Below are 13,868 nucleotides of genomic sequence, written 5' to 3'. Positions count from 1 at the left end.
ATAATGGGGAAACATCTGGTTTGACTATTGTTCACCTGTAGTTTGAATGCTGAACATTTGCCTGTTTAAATGTCTTCTGCATGCAGTAATGCAGTTCTGCTTGTGTTGAGTGATGTAAACAACTGATCGATCTAAACTCTTTAAACGTCAAAATTGATCATTAGATTTTTTATGACACAACAGTGGTGAGTGTTCCCACCTTCTCCTCTTTGTAACTTAACGCGATCTTTCCGTTTTCGAGTTTTGGACATGATTTTGGAGTATATCTTCGCAGTAGCGATTGACCGCAAAGTAAAGCTACCGGAAATGTACAACCCCACATCCGGTCTCAAACCAGGAAGTTAGCATTTTCTCGTGATCAGGGTCCATTGGCTCAATGAGTTCATCTGCAAAAAGCAATCCGATCTTGATTACTGCCACCTGCTGGACTGGAGGGGAACGCGTTGTTGCAAAGCCACTGGCAACACAGCTGTTTCACACAATGTAGACAAACTGTGTGAAGTGAAACAGTTTCATTCCTTAAAATTCCTAAAAATACCAAGTAGTGTGAATGGAAAAGCAGCTAAATGTGACCCGTGTACACAATCAGCGGAAATATTAAGATCAAATATATTTTTTTAACTCACAAAAATTGGTTCTGATACCAAACATCTCATCTTGGTCAGGTTCTAGACCAAAGTGCCAGATTCCAAGTCATAGAAAAAGTCAATGAAGATCTCCATTGGGAAGCATATTTAGACTAGAGTAACAGAGGAATAATATGGGACCAACAGACTGAAGCCCCGGCAGGACTAATACACTAATTTGAGCCAAACTGCAAATGGAACCGTGACTTTTTTACTTAAAATGTCAAATCTGTTACCAAAACAACCGGTGATTCATTTCTTTTCCGATCACTTTAAAAATTTATGGACTAGTCGTTACAGCTCTGACCAGATTTATGGAAAATCTTCACCTCTGGGACACGCTGCGGTCATCATCACCTGCTTGGCTTTTATTCATCTGCTGTTTGGACTTACTTTAAAGCTTTTTTTTTCTCGTTACTTTTTATATTCGATTCAAACTTAACTTCATTTTCGCTCGGATGTGACTTTTGATTATTGTCCGCATGTTTATGTGATTCATTCGAGATCTCCATTTGATTTTCTGTGTGCTGCTGTTATCTGATCCATGTCTCTGCTGGAAAAGAGTTTCTGAAGCTTGCTCTTTGCAGATAATGTGTTTATCTGGGATATTGGTTAATCAGCTGGTTACTCTCCTGGTGAAATGGGGAACTGTTAGAAAAAACACACCATAAAACTGTGAAGAAACTCCTGAGATGACTCCTTGAACGACAGTTCAAACAGAAGCTCTTTGTGTTTGTTTGCTTAAAATGATCAATCGATGTGATTAACTGATGATCAAAGTGCTCAATCCACCATCATCTCTCATCAGTTTTTGCACTTTTCTCCACGTAGGTTTGGTTTGGAGTCATTATTTAATCTCAAGTTTGTCTCCTTTATTATTGATCTGAATCTGACCCGTGCCATCGATCAGACTATTGATCACAGGATCAGTGTTTAGCTGAACATCTGTTTGGTAAGGACACATGTGGGGGAGACTTGCTGCTACTCCTGGCATCATTTACATTCAATCATTCATTATCATACAGCCCATCACATCACTTATTGATCGTGTGATTACTGATCGCCTGTGCAGGTTGATTCCTCTTCTTCTTCTGCAGCAAATTTATGTTTTAATCTGTTTTTAATAACTGATTCTTTTTGTTATCGATTCATTTTTTTCGCTATTTGGGGCCGTTTGGTCATGAAAACCTGATTTGGACTGTTTGTTGTTAAACTGATCACATCATTGATCGACTTGTAAACACATCAGCAATCCTTTAACGGGACTGTTATCCAAACGTTACTTGAGGATCAGCGTGGTCTGTTTGGTCGGGATTCTGATTGATAACCTTCAGCCTGGTGTGACTTGAGTGTGTCAGGAAGAACATCGATCACAATGAGATCATCACGATCGCGGCTCTGAAATAAATCCCGACCCTGAACTCGCCGAACCGAGACTCGGATCAGAAATGTGCCGGTCTCGGTTCCGTGTGCGGGGCTGGGGGCTGATCCAGAAGATCGAGGCTGCTCTTCGGCACATGGGCAGTCGGATGAAGGCGGATTCAGAAAAACACAAATCCGAATTTAGTGCGTGGATCTCGGGCTGCAGCCGGCGGTTCGCCCGCAGAGTTCGGGGCGATCATCGGACGCGTTTTCTGGGTTTCGGCTGCGGTTTTGAACGTTTTTCTGCCGCCTTCCCCCCCTTTGTTCTTCCTTAATGGATCGGCGTCTGGAGCTGTGCTACCTCCCAGACCCCCTCCTCCCCTCCTTCTCCTCCTCAGCCTCCCCCACCACTCTCCCCTTCACCACACACAGAAAAACACACACTTGCAGCCCAAAATCGCCTCTTTTACGCACCGAACTCCGCACTTTAAAATGGAGGAAAAACACAGAGCGAAGCGGTCCGCTTGGTGCCGTAACACAGGCCGAGCCCCGAGGGCGAAAGCAGCCCCTACCTGTGGTATCAACCAACCCCCAAGTCCCACTCCTTCATCCCCACTCAAAGCACTGAGAAGGAGGAAATTTCCACGCGTAAAAAATAAAGAAAGGGGGGGAAAAGCAGGCAGCAGGAGCAGCTGATGAGCGGTGATGCGGAGGGCAAGCGAGGCGTTTTCCCCCCGAAACATCCACACACTCATACACCCCTCTCCACAACCGCCACCACCCCGATACCCCCATATCTGCCGCCCGGACCTGGAGAACATCACCGGCCTCTCCACCTCCAAACACCATCCACCCTCTCCGGAACCCCTCAGACCTACCTGCACGGGAACGCGCAGAAAAGTCCGATCAGTTATTTAAATCCACACAGTCCCACGCGCTGCTGCTGCCTTTCTTCTTCTTCTCCTCACATAAAACCTGAGTGAGGTGAGCTCAGCTGGAGGCAGCAAGAGGAGCCCGCACAGGTCACCACAAAATCCTGCGGGTTTTAAAAAAGTGAGGAATAATCCAGAGAGCAGAGATCACAGAGCGCAGGAGCGCGGCGAGGTCTCCCATTCACACACAGCCTGCCTCGGCTTGGCTCGGCTCGGTCTGCCCCTACTCCACCACAGACAGCCCCCCAGCTGGAGCGTACCACTCTGCGCTGAGCTGGGAGGGGATAAGCCCAATTAGAAGCGGTCATTTAAACCAATTATCAATAGATTAATCGGCTTATGAAAGGCTCGGTGCTCCTCTGAAGACGTTAGCTTTAACGCGGAGAGGAAACGAGCGTCGTTGAGAGGAATGGGACAGTGAACGCGCTGTCGTTTTAATTGAAAACCAGCTGTTGTGCCCCCTCCGAAAAGCCTCTCATGGTTCAGTCCAACTCCTTAATCTGCTGTTTTTCTCCTCCCAAAGCCAGATGTGGAGAGAGAAACTGAGAGAGAGACATATAAGTGCTGTGTGTGAGAGAGAGACCTATAGAGAGGTGCGGTGGAGATGTATAGCCTGCAAATGTATAAGAGAGAGAAAGAGAGGGGGTGAGGAGATGCATATCAAAATAAAGGGGGATGGGGGAGTGAAGAGAGATGGAGTAAAGACACATGGAGACGTGAGGGATAAAGAAACACAAATGAGAAACTGAGACGTGTGAATGCGAAGAGAGAGAGAGAAGAAGCAGAGCAGTGAGAAGAAACGGAAGCAGAGGGATCTAATGGAGAGAGAGAGGAGAGAAACTGAGCAACACATTCAGGAGATTTCATTGTGCCTGATGATAAAATTGCTGCTGCGTCTCCCATCAGGTGTTGAGTCATCGAGAAATACTGAACAATAACAATAAAAAAGTTTAACCCCGTAAAGCCCGACACAGCAGATCACCTGCCTCCATCTCATCTCTGCCACACCAACCTCTGCGTGTCCTCCTTCACCGCTTCCAGGAATCTTCTCTGTGGTCTTCCTTTTCCTTCCTGCCTTCAACAACCTTTGTCCAGCACATTCGTCTTCCCTCCTCAAACATGTCCAACCTGTCTTTGTCTGATCTGTCCCTCAGATGCTTTCTTTTCTAATCCTCTCCTTTCTGGTCACTTCCAATGAAAATCTTGACATCCTCAGTTCTACCACCTTCTCCAAATCATACATGATAGCAGGTCTCACCTCACCCCTGACACCATCTCCACTCAGTCCACCCTGCCTGCACTCTCTTCCTCACCACTCCTGTGCACTTTGGTAGCTTTGGAGGGGTGATCCTGGATATGTTCTGCACTTCTCTCCAGTTCATGCCTCCACATCTCCAGCCTCTCCTCCACCTGCTCCATATTCGCACCACAGATCACAGAGTCATCTGCAAACACGATCATCCACAGAGACTCCTGCCTGATATCATGTGTAATCCTGTCCATCACCACCCCAAACAAAAAGGGGCTCAGAGCCCATCCCTGATGTAATCCCACCTCCACCTTAAGCCCATGTGCCACTCGTACCTCTCACACCTCACCACAGTCCTCATACATGTCCTGACTTCCTCATGCAGCACCACACTTCCTCTCTTGGTACCATATCATATCTTTCTCTAGATCCACAAAGACACAGTGAAGCTCCTTCTGACCAGCTCTACGCTTCTCCATCAACACCCTCAAAGCAAACATCACATCTGGAGCTTTTTGTCAGCATGAAGTCAGACTGCTGCTCGCGGATCGTCACCCACAAGCCAGTTTCCTCCCGAGGCCGGATAAATACAGAAGGTAGAGTCAGGAAACGTGTAAAATCTTTGCCAAATCAAACAAAACTCACACGAGAAAATAAATAAGATGGTATTTTAAGATGTTAGTGTGATTTCTTTTTCTCTATCACACGTGATCATGAAGCCTCTGCGCACAGGTGTGAAAAGGACCCCCCAGACTCTCACAGAGGAGACAGAATTAAATCAAGAGCGTTAATTAAAGTCTCTGTTTAGCTGTTTTAAGTTGCTTCTACTGATTTCTGTCTCTTTATGGATATTTTAGTGTCTTTTAAAGCAAGCTACTTTCAGCTGCTGCCTTATCACAGGCGTCGCCACAGCAGGCAGCGCCTGAGCTTTATGCTGGATGGCCTTTATGCATGCTGTCTCCAGCAGGAATCAAACCAGCAGCTTTTCTTCTAAAACATGCTTTAGTGTGATGTCATCATCACTTTTAGTTGTTTTAAGTCTCTCTGTCGTATTTTTAGGGCTCTTTATAATTTCGGTCTCCTATTTCTTGATGCTTTCGTGTCTTTTGCAGTTTTAAGTCTCTTTTTAGTTCCTTTATGTCTTGATGTCATTTTCAGACTCTGTCATCATTTAAAGGCTCTTTGTTATGTTTTCAATCATTTTGTACTTCTAAATCCTCTTTTTTGTATCTGTTTTCATGTCTGTTAATATTTTAAGACTGTCATTGTTTTTTTTTGTCTCTTTATTTTAAATTTGCTTTATAGTTGTTTTCTGTCTCTTTGCTGTCATTTTAAGACATTTTGTAATCTTTTACATCATTGTGCAGTTTTAAATGTCCGTTTATATATTTCATAGCTTTGTTGGTTTTTTATGTCGCTTCTCGTCATTTTAAAATTCTTTTTCTGGTCTTTTACTGAGTTTTTCCTTTTACAGTTTTAAAACTATTCGTGTATATTTTAAGTTGCTTTGTAACGTTTTATGCTTCTTGGTAAGTGTTGGTAAGACTCGTCTGTCTTTTAGAGGCTTTTTGTAATGTTTTACATTGTTTTTGCAGTTGTGTGTCACTTTTACTTGTTTCAAGTTGCCTTGAGTTGTTTTCTGTGTCTTTGCTCTTATCTTTTATATTTTTTTAATGTGTCTTTGTAATCTTTTACATCATTTTGTGGCTTAAAATCCTTTTTAAATATTCTAAATTGCTTTGTAATTCTTTTATATTCCTTTATGTATTTTTTACTGCTTTCTTTTTCATTTATTTGTAGTCACCTTATGTCTAATGTATAGCCATATGTACTTGTATAGAGTTGTATTGACATTGCCTTACACATCCGTGTACAGTAATACAGACGTGTCTATTTCTGTAATGAGTAAAAGTCCTTTTATTTGACATAAATGTACAAAGATATTTAAATTACAGTTGTGTAAAGTGTTGCTCAGTTTAGAATCATGTGGATTATTACTGAATGTACTTACAGACCCACTCATATGTTTATCATCATTAGTAAAGGGTAACTAAAGCAGTCAGACACACTTTTTCTCTCTGAACTTGTACGTCTCAGGTATAATTAAGAGAAAATGGAGGTGCTTGTGTAAAATTTTAAGCACATTTCATCGCTGCCTCTTGAAATGCAGCTGAAGGAGAATCTAACAACAACAGAAAAACACACAGTAGGCTCCCTGTAATAAAGCAGACGTGCGTGATTACAGATTAGTCACATCCTGACTGACTGATGAGTCAGTCGGCTTCACTTCGTAGACAATCAGACAATAGGTGTGTTTCCACTGTGGGACCTTTTGAGTAACTTGGTTCCACCATAAGACAAAAAGAAGAATTACAGTCAGGTCCATAGATATTTGGACATTAATGCATTTCTTGCTATTTTAACTTTTAATTTAGTCACAGTTATCTGATGCATGTGGGGTTTAAGTGCAGGCTTGCAGCTTTAACTTCAGGGCTTGTACAAAACTATCGGACACCCACTGAGGAATTATAGACTGTCATACTCACCTCACCTCGTCCGGTAGCTAACAGGATCTTCTGATATGAAATTTTCATTTTGTTGAGATTTCTTTGCAGGCGGTCTGATGTCTGGATGGCACTGACATCCCCACAGACGGTGTTTTCTCCTTTGTGGTGCTTTTATTGCAACTGTCTCCTGTTGTTGTTGTTTTCTACTTTTAGTTTAGTCTTCACTGAATGAAAAATAGTTTGATTGGTTGGAGATCTGGTAAATCTCTTTGTCATTGGACAATATTTTAATTTGACCTTTTCCTTTACCTACAAAAACTCGACAGCACTTTGGGGTCATTAGTGTGGAGTGCAGTCAGCTTGGCTGCATTTGGCTGAATGTGAGCAGAACGTAACTCTGAGCAGAATCAGTAAACGACAGTAAAGTGAGGCCCAGTAGAAGCCGTACGTTCTCACGCATCACTCTGCCTCCACGTATGCTTCAGGTTATCAGCTGTTGTTGGTTCAGAGAAGCCTGAGCTGCTGAGCCGGGCATCTCGGCTTTTTAAATGTGAGATGTGAGCACCACAGATTTATTTAATTATTTGTGATGTGATTACTCTTTCTTTTTTTCTAGTAGAGTAAACTCAGATGGCTTAAGGCAGATTTACGGAGTTTATTTACAGGTGATGTGAATATGAGTGAGTCGGGTGGCCAGGAACAAAAGACAGCGCTGGAGGTCTGAGAGGGTTTGATGAGGGCAGGCAGAGTCTACAGGTGACAGGAAAGTTTTCTAGAGTGTGGTGCTGGATGAAGGGCTGGACTTGACCGGTGACTAGAAAATCCTCCACAGGTAAGAGTTTTCTGGCTACAAAGCTCCCCATAGTGCAGGTAACGATCAGGCAGAGATCCATCACCATGGCTGGATCATAGCAGCTTCTGAATGAGACCTGCCCAAAGGCGGAGCCCGAAATGAACCCGCCCAGAGCCACCCAGCGGGAGAGGAGGGAAAGAACGGGCCAGCCTGGCCCAAACCATGAAAATGTAGTTATTTAACTTTTTGTTTTGTTTTGTCATTAGTTTGCACCTCCGTACTTTGTTAGGTGGAGACTTTCCTCCATAAAAGACATGGACAAAGATCTGTCTACTTCCTGGAGAGTGTTCTTCACTTAACTGTTCTGAAGAAAAGACCGTGTGATCGTCTTCCAGGGTCATTCTTCCAGGACTCCTTTATCATACCGAGCACACCACAGTGTTCTTTTCTCTGTTTTGTCATCTCTCTGATGGTTTCTTTTCACTTTACAGTCTAAGGATGACCTCGCCGCTGCACTGAGCTCTCCTGTGGATGTACGTTGTGGGTTTGGCACAACTGGACAACTGTCTATAAAAAATGATGAATGGACTGTTACTTATATAGCACCTTTCTACTCAGCTGAGCACTCAAAGCGCTTTCTACAACACTTCTCATTCACCCAATCACACACACACACACACACACACACACACACAGTCCTTTTATCTATGCCTGAGTGCTTTCTAATATTCACACACACTCGGACTGGATGCTTCGGGGGCAATCAGGGGTTCAATATCTCGCCCAAAGATACTTTGGTTTGCAAACTTCAGGGATCAACCTCCTGACTTTCCACTTGGTAGATGAGTCGCTCCACCACGTGAGCTCCAGCCACCCTCCTAGAAGCAGTCACACATTTAAACCCCTAAAAATACTGGAATCATTGATTAATGGTTATTATAATAACATACAATCAAGTTACGCATCAAAACAGTAAAAACAATATTTTTTTTTATATCAGACACTGAAATTAACCATCTAATGTCAGCTATCAGAAGCTAATAGAAGCAAACTCGAGCTAAGGCTACGCGATCCGTGTCATTCAGGGCGTCGTGAGGATGATTTAGGGCAAATAAAACTCAAATAAAAGCAACTGAAATGAGTGAAGTCGGAGAGAGTTTGATGTGGTCTGTTAGCAGCAGACTCAGTGTTTCCACACCGAGCAGCCTGAGCCTAAAATAACGAGGGGGGGGGGGACTCGGGGCTGGTCCAGGTTCAGGTTTAGACTGGGGTTACTTCTGGGTCTGCAGCACAGGGTTGGCCCTGTAATCAGCTGACAGCTCTGGTTTCGCCTTCGATCTCTCTGTAATTTTCTTAATTGAAGCCACTTGAGGGGTCCAGCGCTCAGTTCATCCTCCTTTTTTTCTCTTTCTATGTTGCCTGCATCCTGCTTCCTCTGTCCTTTCCTTTATTTTGTCTCCTATTTGGTTTCCTTTAAATATTTCTTTCTTATTTTTCTTCTCACACTTGACTTGGTTTCATTTTCTTTCTTTTCCTATTACTTTGATTCTTAAGGGCATTCCTTTCCTGTCGTTCACTTTCTCCTTTCTATCTTTCTTCAGTCTTGCTTTGTTTACTTTTCTGCTCTTCCTTTCCTTTCCTTTCCTTTCCTTTCCTTTCCTTTCCTTTCAGTAGTAACTCGGGGTGAGAAAGAGGAGGAGAGTATAAGGCTCAAAATGAAGTGATGATAAATGTTTGAATGAATGCTCATTTCCCTTTTTTATGTCAGTTGAACTAAAACTTTGTGAATTAAAAAAAAAAAGATGAACACTTTCTCCACTCCTGCATTTGTCTTTTATTTCTCCACCAGGCTTGTTTTCGTTCTCTCGATCATTTCCTTCTCCCCCTCCCCCGTCCGACCCCCATCTCCTCCAAAACTCCCATTCTTCAGTGTAAATTGATGCTGATCACCCGTTAATCTTTTTAAGTTGCCGTGAAACAGCCAGCAGCATGCATGACAATGGTCCTCTCTGTGTGTCTATGTGCGTAAATGACAATGGCTCTGTGTGTGTGTATGTGTGTGTGTGTGTGTGTGTGCACATTGTGGTTTCAGGGCCTACTGTATGCTTCCTTTTTTACATCGCTGCTACTATTACTGCACATCTGGACCCTGCATGTGTGTGTACTCAAATTACTTGTGTTGTGGGAACTCGCCTCCATTACAGGGACCCAGCCCCACTGTGTAAATTAGATTTATACATGTAAACACAGTTTTTGGTTAGAATAAATCTTTAGAAAAAGAATCAAAGTTAACATAATGTCCTCTCAAGTCTATCAGCCATGTTGTGAGGGCAAAATCCAGATTCCACATTGCATTGTGGGGACTTGATTTCCTTTAAGAAAATAAGCAAAGTTTATTAATTTATTAATTTTTAGTGTGAAGACTGAAGGAGCAAGTCGTCAGGAAATGAATGGAAAACGGTGTAAAGTCCTCTGAAGTGATGGAAAACACGTGTTTGTATGTGTGTGTGTGTGTAGCTGTTAGTTTAATCCTGAGTGGAGTTTACGAGGTTGAAGCTGCAGAGCAGAACAAATTCTCTGTGTCTCTGTCTTTATTTATTTTTACTTCTCTTGAGGTTTGTCTGATATCCAACACATCTGCTTGTTTGTTTGTGCGTGTGTGTGTGTGTGTAATCCAGAACCCAAACACACTTACAACAGGCAGCACAGTTTGCAGCTCTAAGCTTGAAGCCCGCCCTGACCTCGTCGATTTGTTTCTCGCGGCATCTGTTTTCAGTTTAGGAGCTGTAAAAACCTCTGAATCTGACCTGCCCATGAGCAAACAGGAGAATGACACAGTTAGAGACGAGCTCGTGAACAACCAGTGAATCATTCACCAGCTACTTTCCCTCAGGCACTGGTGGAGGCCAAAAACTGAGCTAAAACATCAGGACTCCTTTACTAAGATTCATCAGCCTAACCAGATCATCCATTGCCCATAAGCACTGCAGTAGCATTACATGTTTGTTCAATCAATCAATCAATCAATAAACGAGTTGTGAAATTAGCTGCTTATTGGGCTAAAATAAACTCAGACGCATTACTAAAGACATCATTTTGTCTTTGGCCCTGCCCTTATTCTTTGTGGCACAGTTCAACAAGGAAACAGAGATTGTGGTCCATAATAACATGTTAGCATCACACAGATTTGCCTGTCAGCTGAGATTCTCCCACAGAGGGATTTCCTGAATAGAAACAAAGGACAAACTCACTGACCCTGTTTTACAGCACCTGGAACTGAATGGTCCAGCTTTGCTTTGATATCACAGGAAGTGATTTAAATCTCTCAACTTCAAGGCAAATAATTGAGGCATCAATCAATGAGAGTGCAGCATATCTTTTATTGACATGTGAGAGGGTGGTAAATACATTAGAGGGTTGCCTAGGCAACCACAGCCTGGAATGCCTGTCAGCAGCCGACCATCATCAACAAAGTGATGTGCGATGACTAAATCGTTTCTTGTGTGGACCCCCTTAAGTTCTGGAAATGTGTTACTGTAACTTTGGTCCATCTAAGATATTCCTCCTTGTCCTGTGGGTCGTTACAGGTGAATATTTGTGGCTTCCTGTCTTTAGGATGTTCCAGGATCAACATCGCAACTGACCAATCCTGTTGTCTGGCCCTTTAGTTAGCGTTAGCGAAAAAGTTAGCTAATGCAATTAAAAACAACCATGAATAAGTTAAATTTGGCTAGCAGCAAAACTACCTTAATAATATATATTTTTATATTGCATACATTAATAAAGGAAACACTTTAAATGCTTAGAGAGTTTTATATAAACAAATTTTTCTTTTTCCTCCATATTCCAAAGCTCTGACATCACCACATGCCTGGTCAGTAGCAAAGCTGATCCTGGGCCAACATTATAATGATGATGCAAGAACAACAGCAAAACTGGGATATCAGATACACCTTTAGTTTATGTATGTAGCTGTCATACTGCGGCGCGTTATTAATTTTGCTGACTCAAATGCAGGAGGTGAGAATCAGGGGCTTAAACACAGAGCAGAGCTTTTAATGTCAGACAATCGTTACAAAGTCCAGAAAACCGGAGAATAAACTAAAGCAAGTCTGGGAATCCAAGGTTTCCAAAACTCTTTAAACATACAAATGCTGAACTAAGAGACACGTGCAGAGGACGACTTGACAGAGGACAAAGGGAGACTCAGGCAATATATACAAAAGACAAAGACTGAAATGGCAACAGGACAACTAACCAAATCAGACGAGAAGTAAAATTCAACACAAGACAGAGAACAACATTTACTAAACTATAAACAGGAAGAGAGACACAGCAGAAAGGGAAAACATGGTTTACTAAAAAGGGGAACAAGAAGGACAAAAAGGCTAACACAAAGATGAGCTCGAAAGAACAGAAAGGGAACCCTCAAGTGGTTTCTGCTAAACCACCATCTGTCTTTTATAACAAAACAATATAGAATAAATATTCATCAGAAGATAATAAAGCTCATTATAGTGCAAGGAAACACAGAACCACACTATCAAACAGAAAACTGTAGAACGTGAACATAAATCACTTCTCAAAACCGAAAAGGAATAATGACCTAACCGCAAAACCAACAGCCCCAAACCAAAAACACCATAACAGTAAAAGGATGAGCCTACATTTCATATTTGGTGTGAACGCACCATAACAGAAAGCACCTACGAAGATTAAAAATAGTTATCCACTTAAGGGAAGGAAGGAAGGAAGGAAGAACCACAAACTGACCCGGATAAGAGTAGAGGTCATGATTTCCTCATGCGGCAGCGGCCAAGTGAAACCACCTTTGCATGGCTGTTGCAACATTAGACAACTACAGCTGAAACACTTGGTTCTGCAAATATTTGGACGCAAACTATTCTTCTTGGCTTTATGACGGTGATTTCTGACAAGTTGTTCAGGGAAAGCAACCAAGCAGTGATTTAAGGTAAGTGGTAACTTAGCTAGCAGTGTTGATCCAAAGCTAATGACAACAAAGAAGAACTCATAGACGGCGGCTCGCAAAGCTGAAGAAATCATGACAACGAACGCCATGAAGTCATGCTGTGAGGTTTTCTTTAAACCGTAGAAGTATTGCAGCATATACGAGGAAAGAGATGAAATAGTGTGCTGAACAGGTGTCAGAGCTGAGCTATGATTAGCTATGACTAAAGAGGATGTTATACTGAATAGATGTCTTCCGGAAAAAGAATAAAGCTTCGAGATAAACTTCTAATTCTAAGACATAAGTGAACAGCCCAAGGTTGTTAAAAGAGGTGCTGAAGGATCAGATTCATGTTCTTCGTGCTCTTTTGGTTTTTTTTTTTTTTGAAAAAGTGGGTACTTGCATTATTTGAGGTTAACGCCTCACCGAGCTGATCACCAAGCTTCTTAGTGACAGAGACAGCCTGAAAGAAGTCTGAGCTGCCAGGGTGAAGACAGACACGTTGTTGTTAACAACAGAGACAGAGTCACTGTTATTTACTAATACATAGGATGGATTATGAATTAACTGGCTTGACGAGGTCCCCGCAGAAGTTGTTTGTCAGAAGTTTGCATACACACATCATGGGCATGGTGGTCACAGTAATTTTGGACTTTTAATAATATTTTTGGACTGTTCTTTTCCCCAGGCTGGAATGATTGTACAGCATGACTAAAAAAACATAAACTGGTTCCCCAAATTTGAAGATATCCACAGAAATACATACATGCACTCACTTATTTTAATGAGTGGTGCTGAAGGTTCTGCAGCGTCTTTTAATTTGACAAGGTCAAAACCTATTAGCTTCCTATTAGTGACCATGATTGACTACAACTGGTAGTTTCACTCTGCCAGCATACAAAGGTTTTGTTCAACACTATTCATCCGAGTGGCCAATATTCCAAACAATGAGAAACTCTGAGGGACTCAGTGGAGATAAGAGAAGGAAAACTGTAGATTTACACAGGTTCGTGAGGTCTTTTGGAGCCATTTGTAAACATTTAAATATCATTTGTTAAAACAGTTGTACGCGAGTTATTTGAATGTGTCACCACTTTGTCAGCCTCTAGTTTCACTGCCAGGAACTCAGAGGATACCAACAAAGTAAGAAGGTCTTTCTCCAAATTCAACACATTCAAAAGCAACTGAAATTTAAAGGCACTCACATGGAGAAGACAAATATCTATGGAAGAAATATAGTATCATCAGAATCCAACTATTTTTAGACATTGAATTTATAACACTGAATTTTTATCCTCCAAATTTCCCTGCAAAAATATTCACCTGCAAAAATTCACCTGCAAAAAATTCAACTGCAAAAATTCACCTGCAAAAAATTCACCTGCAAAAAATTCACCTGCAAAAATTCACCTGCAAAAAATTCACCGTCA

General features: G+C 42.1%; 1 protein-coding gene across 1 annotated transcript in view; it reads right to left on the bottom strand.

Annotated features, from left to right (window-relative positions):
* The window catches only part of LOC109196279 (plexin A3), a 47,725-nt gene extending 44,564 nt beyond the window's left edge, over positions 1–3,161 (bottom strand). The window contains exon 1 of the mRNA XM_025901903.1: positions 2,867–3,161. The gene's annotated coding sequence lies outside the window, so the exon portion shown is untranslated. The remainder of the gene's footprint in view (positions 1–2,866) is intronic.
* Positions 3,162–13,868: the final 10,707 nt, after the last annotated feature.

This window comes from Oreochromis niloticus, linkage group LG20 (assembly GCF_001858045.2).
Source record: "Oreochromis niloticus isolate F11D_XX linkage group LG20, O_niloticus_UMD_NMBU, whole genome shotgun sequence".
Taxonomy (NCBI): Eukaryota; Metazoa; Chordata; class Actinopteri; order Cichliformes; family Cichlidae; genus Oreochromis; species Oreochromis niloticus.
The sequence above is the reverse complement of the archived record's forward strand: the minus strand, read 5'-3'. Positions and strand labels throughout refer to the sequence as shown.